Here is a 6,801-nt window from a genome sequence, read left to right on the forward strand (position 1 = left end):
AAACTTCTTCTCGGAACACTTCTTCCAAAGGGTCTTCTCCAGGATAGGAGAGTGCTAAAGCGTCAGAGTGAAATATTTTAATATGGGGGGAAAAAGAAGTTCCTTCGCCTCTTTTTAAACATCATGTTTTACCTGGAAGTTTCCATAGGAAATCAACCTGAGAGAGATACCAAGGATAGAAAGATTCAAGGTGGGTGAAAAGAGTTGGACGAAGTCATCAGCAACTGAAAATAATGCCCTGAAACAGCAAATCTGAGGATATTTTTAACTGCATCTGTTGCTATCTGTGCTGCCTGTCAAAACAAGGGCCAATTTCATCGCCCCTGTGTTTCTGACAAGTTGTGTGAGGTGTTCATGGAACAGTTTTGCAGTCAGAGGGAAATGCAGCCGCTTGTGAGATGGTGCAATATCTCAGATTGGGAAGGAAGACAAATGGATTAATTGAGTGTATCTTTAGAGTAAATTTTAAGTAGGCAGAAGTTAAATATTTAACTGGAATGTAGTCGGGATTCCAGGCTCTGTCTAAAACAAATACAATCAACTTAAAAAGCCGAAAGATATTTTTACTTCTCTTTCAATATTTTGTTCAAAACTGTTAAAACGTATTAGAGAAAATAATTCAAACTTGTAGAAATCTTTATTGTAAGAAAGGAAACTCTCATAACAGCTGTAGCTGAGACAACACTTTTGACTTATCACATTTTTTAGGTAATTAAGCTAAATATTCAGACTGTATATATGTCTCCAGGCAAATACTTAATCATATGCTTTTTTGTTGTTGCTGTAAGAGTGGTTATTTATGGTAGTTTGCCAGTGACGAGTGGGAGACAATGCTTCTAATCTTCATCTTCCTTCACTGTTCTGCTGGGCACGCTGAAGAGTGTGCAGATAGCGCACTGTGGTGTAATAATTGTATGAAGGGATTTATGGTTACTGTTCTCACTGATGCTAATGGAGATAATCATAGAATTGTAGAATGGTTTGGGTTGGAAGTGACCTTAACGATCATCTAGTTTCAACACACACACACACCCCGCCATGGTCAGGGACACCTTCCACTAGACCAGGTTGCTCAAATGTACATTCATAAATCCTGCAAGCTTCCAGATGACAGCATGCTTACTAACTAGCAGATATGGCTAGAAAATATTGAGAAATATACAATTATTTTTGTAATTTGCTTCAGGCTTGAGGTTCCCTGGAGAACCTTTGTGAGCTGAAGGTGCTTTGGTAAATGTAACCAAATTAAGGAGTACATTACGGCAAGTAATTTCTGTGCACTGTTCAAATTCCACAATAGCAAGCCCTCTCCAATGAAAGGCTAAAATCCCAACCTGACACCCCATCCCAAAGGTGTTCTTTGTGAGACAGGCAATGGAAGAGCAATGAGGACAGGCAGATCTCCCTGGCAGCCAGGCCAGCAACTTCCAGGAGATTACAGCAAATCCTTGCCATGAGCTCATCCATATGTAAACTCACACACACCTTTCCTATGCCGTCAAAGGTGCTCACAGGAGGTAAGGATTGAATGCTAATCTCAATAGTGATTTGAGTGACTGCCCTTGCAACCCAAAGAAGGTTAAAAAAGTGATGAAGACAGGCTAGACAGCTCCAGGTGCAAGCAGAATACTGATGCCCTGCAGTTCCCAAGCCTTGACCCTGAGCTCCCAGTGCTGAAAGGGTATCTAATAGTATCAGAGCTATTGCACACAGGTTGTGTAGTTAATTTCACAAGTTCATAGACATACTGGTGGGAAGGGATCCCAGGAGGTATCCACTCCAGCCTCCCACTCAAAGTGGTGCTATCAATACCACTAGATCAAGTTGACTGCGCCTTTGTCACTTTGTCTAGCGAAGTCTGGTAGACCTCCTAAGATTGGGATTCCCAGTCTTATGGTATCTGTTTCCAGTTTTGCACTACCCTCCAGGTGGATGAGTTTTTCCTAATGCTCAGCCTGACCTTGCCAAGCTACAATCTGTGGCCTTTTCCCTTGTTAGACATCTGCCACTACCAAGAAGAGTTTGTCCATCCTCTTTGCAGCTGGCCCTTCAAGTAGTTTTAGGCTGCTATTAGATCCGATCCCCCTCTTAGCCTCCCCTCTACCAGGCAAAGCCAGCCCAAGGTCCTCAGCCTTTCTTTCTATGCCAGGAGCTCTATCTCCCTTAACCATCCTGGTAGCACTCAAATGGACTCTGCAGTTCTGCAATATCCTTCTTTAACTGGGGGCCCAAAATTTGTCAAAAATTGCAAGAAATCTAATCCACTCGTTTTACTGCAGAGGATTTAAGGACACCCTGGACTCCCGTATGCATGCTTAAGCAACACAAAATGTGATTTTATTGTGTTTGTCATGTAGAAGCACTCTGTGCATGTGGATATCAATTGTACATGGAGGCAGATACTGCTTAGGGCCTTTTAGGTTAGGATGGTCCTGAAGCACAGTCTCAGCAGATGCCTGAGCCTCTAGAGCATCCTGGAGAATGGGAATGGATCTTGATTAAACAAAAGGGCATTAAGTGTAGATTACAACAGACATACATGAGCTGGCTGCATTACTGTGGAACCCATGGATTAGCAAAAGTTTTAAGATTGCCTTTTCTTCTAGAAGATAAGCAGATCAACATATATCTTTCATTCAAGCACTAAAAAGTATCTTTATAATAATCCTTTTAAAAGGCTGTAAGCTTTGTGCAACTAAGCCTGATTAACTTCTTAAATATATAGTGGGTTTTGTGCTACATGTTATAACAAAAAAAATGTGACCCAGAGTTGTCTTTGGAAAGAAAATAATTCTCCTGCAACTGCAAAGAGGGCTGAAAAGAATAATTTTAAATGTATGTATTAATTAGCATTTCTATATCACTCATGCTTGAATATCCAAACCTTTGGAGCCTTGAAATTATTTGCTAGAACTTGGACTGATGTGGTAAGAAGAAGTAGGTATTTTCATCATTTGGTCCCAAGGCCACGTTTTTCAGTGCTGCTGAAAATGCAGCTTTCTTGGCACAAAGACATTTTCTTTGAACAAAATTATGGGTTTTTTTGGCATACCCCAGCTGGCAGCTTTCAGAAACTTTACATCTGAGGAAAAAAACTGAAATGGGAAAGGAAAACTGAGGCATCTGACACCATGTAATGGCCTTTGCTTATGGGCTTCTCTTGGAGGATGCTGAACTTCTCCCCCAGCTCCATTGCACAGTCCATGTGTTATTCATACTGAACCTATTTGTTAAGGCCAGATGTGACATGGGGCAGCTCTGTACTTTTTCAGCAGCCTACCTGCACTTATCCAGATCTCCACCTGCCAAGACACTACCATGGGATACAAAAAAGCAGTCATGCACTACACCGTGTGATTCATGGCTTTTGGGTAGTTCTGTCGTCTCTGTGGCATACGATTCTTTCCTCATGATGCGAACTGTGGCCAGTGTATGTATGCGTACTGCAGATAACTGTTGGAACTAATTTCAAGTAAGTTAGAAGTCTGAGAGCTGGCAGATCTAAAGTACATTATATGAGCTCCCTTTGCAGTCATGGGACAGGAATCGGCACCTTTAGAGGGTGACTCACCCTCCCTGTTTTGTAGGCTTGTGCCTGTTCCTCCTGACTGACTCCCAGGGGAGCATCACTAGCTCTCCAAGGCTGACAGCTGAGCGACATGGCTCAAGTTAGGTCCACTGGACCTTGCTTGTGGGGATTAAAGTGAAATGGCATTCTGTTACAATTTAGTACTCTGTCAGGGGTAAAAAGTTGTGGCTGTTTCTTCATATATCTTTTCACAAAGTGGTCTGTTTTTTTTATTTTATTCCTCCCACATCCAGGCACAGGCTTAATTTTGACAGGTTAGAGACCAGAGCCAAACAACTGCGGGTGACAATCAACAGGGATTATTGTTGAGGGTACAGTTGTAAAACTGTATCACTAGGAAGAAAAAACAGAGGCTGTAGACATTAAAATTAGTGTTTATGAAATCTCTGCCAAAAAATAATTTATTAGACAAGTACACTGGACCAGTTTTCCTGATAATTCTTTGTTTATATCATCCAGCATTCCTTCACTTATGGCTGCGATAGATCACTTATTTCTTTAGGACTGTTCCAGCAAATAAGGCGGCCATATTAAGTCCTAACAGGACCTCTGGGACACAAAACACTGTCTAAATACTTTGAATTCATTGCCTTTAAAAACATAAAATAAATCATGAACTAATCAGATTCCTCATTGACACTCGGCTGTAAACCATATGTATTTTGAATCCAGTTTCTCAAAATGTCTTCCTTATTACACCAACCTTTTCCAATGATTCTTTTCTAATCTTAGAGATGCAGCAACAAATCAAACACAGTAATTGTATTTCTAAAATGCTGTAAAAAATCCTTAGAATGTTAAAACTATAAGCATACATTGTCACAAATGTTTTATTACCTGTGCATATTTGCAACAGGTGAAGTGATACAGCTACAGAATATTAATAAGAGAAAAAAAAAAACCTCAATATCATTCACACACCTGGAGAACCAATTTTTCTTTCACCAATGATGTCATCTTTCTAGTACAAAGTGTTGAGGAGGGCCAAGGAGTAATGCAATAACTCATCTTGTAGTCTTTATAATTTTTCAGTGGTCTGTTTTGTAAGAGTTGTAATTGTTTTTATGTACCTGTGCCTGAAACAGATGCAAAAGCACATTTTTAGGAAACAAAACAGCCAAAACTCTTGGAATTTTACAGGTTTCAGGTGGAAGCATTCAAGCAACTGTGCCTGTCTCAGTTTGCCTGGGCAGCAACAGTCCCAGCCACTTTGGCATGGCTTCAGGTGCAAATGTGTCACTCTGCGCGTGTCCCAGTGAGTCAGGGAGCAGGACTGAGTATGTGGAGGCATAACACACTGTTCAGTGAAGATATAGCATGAGAATACAGAAGGTGTGGGGCCTCTAGAAGGTAACATGATTATTAAAAAAGAAATGTCCTGCCCATCCTGCCTGCTGTCTGCACCCCTAAACACACCAGCAGGTATCTTCATGCAAAAAGATAATAAAGCCTTCTAACAAAAAATGTGTATGGCTCAACAGAAACAGTAAGAATGCTATGAAAGGGAAAAGACCAGAATTTGCAGCACGCAAAGATTACCCAAATGAGGAACAAGGGAACAGAGCTCCCATAAAACATAGCAGGTCAAATGAAAACAGAAGAGTAAGAGAGCTACAGAAGAATTGAAGTGTTCCTATCAAAGGAGGGTAACAAAAGGCTCTTTAAGTAGCTCAAAAGCAGGAATACAGTAAGGAAACTGGTAGGACCACTTGATGACCAACATGTAAAAGAGACACTCACAGATGATTAAGTCAGAGTAGCAAAGATCAGTGAATTCTTCGCATCTTCACCATGGAAGGACTTGGGCAGATTCTTTTGCAAATAGGTTAGAAGAGCTACATCAGGTTGAGATGACAATGCAGAGTGCAGCTGTCTAAACAAGCTACGTGCTAACAAGTCATGAGAGCTGGATGGCATTGATTTGGGAGCACTAAAGAGCTTCTATACAAAATTAGGGGGCTGTGGGCCAAGGTGTGTGAGTTGTCATTACAAACAGCTGCTGTGCCAGAGATCTTCACAGAATCACAGGTTGGAAGGGACCTCAGGGATCATCTAGTCCAACCTTTCTAGGAAGAGCAGAGTCTAAACAAGATGGCCCAGCACTCTGTCCAGACGACTCTTGAAGGTGTCCAACGTGGCCGAGTCAACCACTTCCCTGGGGAGATTATTCCAATGGTTGACTGTCCTCAGTGTGAAAAATTTCCCTCTGTGTCCAATCGGAATCACCCCAAGAGCAATTTGTGTCCATTCCCCCTTGTCCTCTCCATGTGACTCTGTGTAAAAAGGGAGTCTCCATCTTCTTTGTAACTACGCCTTAAGTACTGGTACACGACGATGAGATCCCCTCTGAGCCTCCCTTTTCTCAAGACTGAACAAATCCAGTTCTCCCAGCCTATCTTGTGGATTTCCAGTGAAACTCCTGTCCACAACAGGGCTCCAGAAAGTGCACTATCAGTCAGTGACTCTGACTTCCAGCCCTGGTAAAATGGCAAACTCTAACGCAGAACAGGATCATTGAACAAATGGGTTAGCATGATCTCTTGGGAGAAACTTAACAAAGCCTCTGTGAAGAGGTGAACACCTGATGGTGTTCTGGGAGGGCGGTAGGAAGCATGTGGATAAAGGGTGCACTCCAGTATACCAAATGTGGATTTGCAAAAAGCTTCTGATAAAGTTCCACACCAAAGGTTGTGAAAGAAGTTATGTTGCTATGGGACTGGAGAAAGGTAATTTTTTGGACTGAAAGCTCATTGAGGGATTGGAATCAAACTAAAAGTCTTAATGACCACTTCCTATGATGGAGAAGAGTCAGCAATAGGGTCCTCCAGGGATCATTGCTTGGACAGGTTTTATTCTGCATCTTCATCTGTGATTTAGAGAAATAAATGTGCAGTGAAATGTCCAAGTTTGCAGATGATATGAAAGTCTTTTAAGTGAAATGAAAAGTTGGTGGTGAAAAATTCTAAAAAGACCTCACAAAATTGGGTTAACTAAGAGGTGGTGGAAGAGCTTTGGTATACATAAATTTGAGGTAACATACCTAAGGAGAAATAACTGAAACATATATGTACAATGCTGGACTTGGAAATGGTGGTTACAAGGTGGTCAAGAGAACTTCGGAGTCCTCATAGGCAGTTCTCCAAAATCACTGGCTCAGTGTTTAGTGGCACTCAAAAAAGCCCAACAAATTGGAAGGCTGCTACTACTCTCGA

This window comes from Phalacrocorax carbo, chromosome 1 (assembly GCF_963921805.1).
Source record: "Phalacrocorax carbo chromosome 1, bPhaCar2.1, whole genome shotgun sequence".
Taxonomy (NCBI): Eukaryota; Metazoa; Chordata; class Aves; order Suliformes; family Phalacrocoracidae; genus Phalacrocorax; species Phalacrocorax carbo.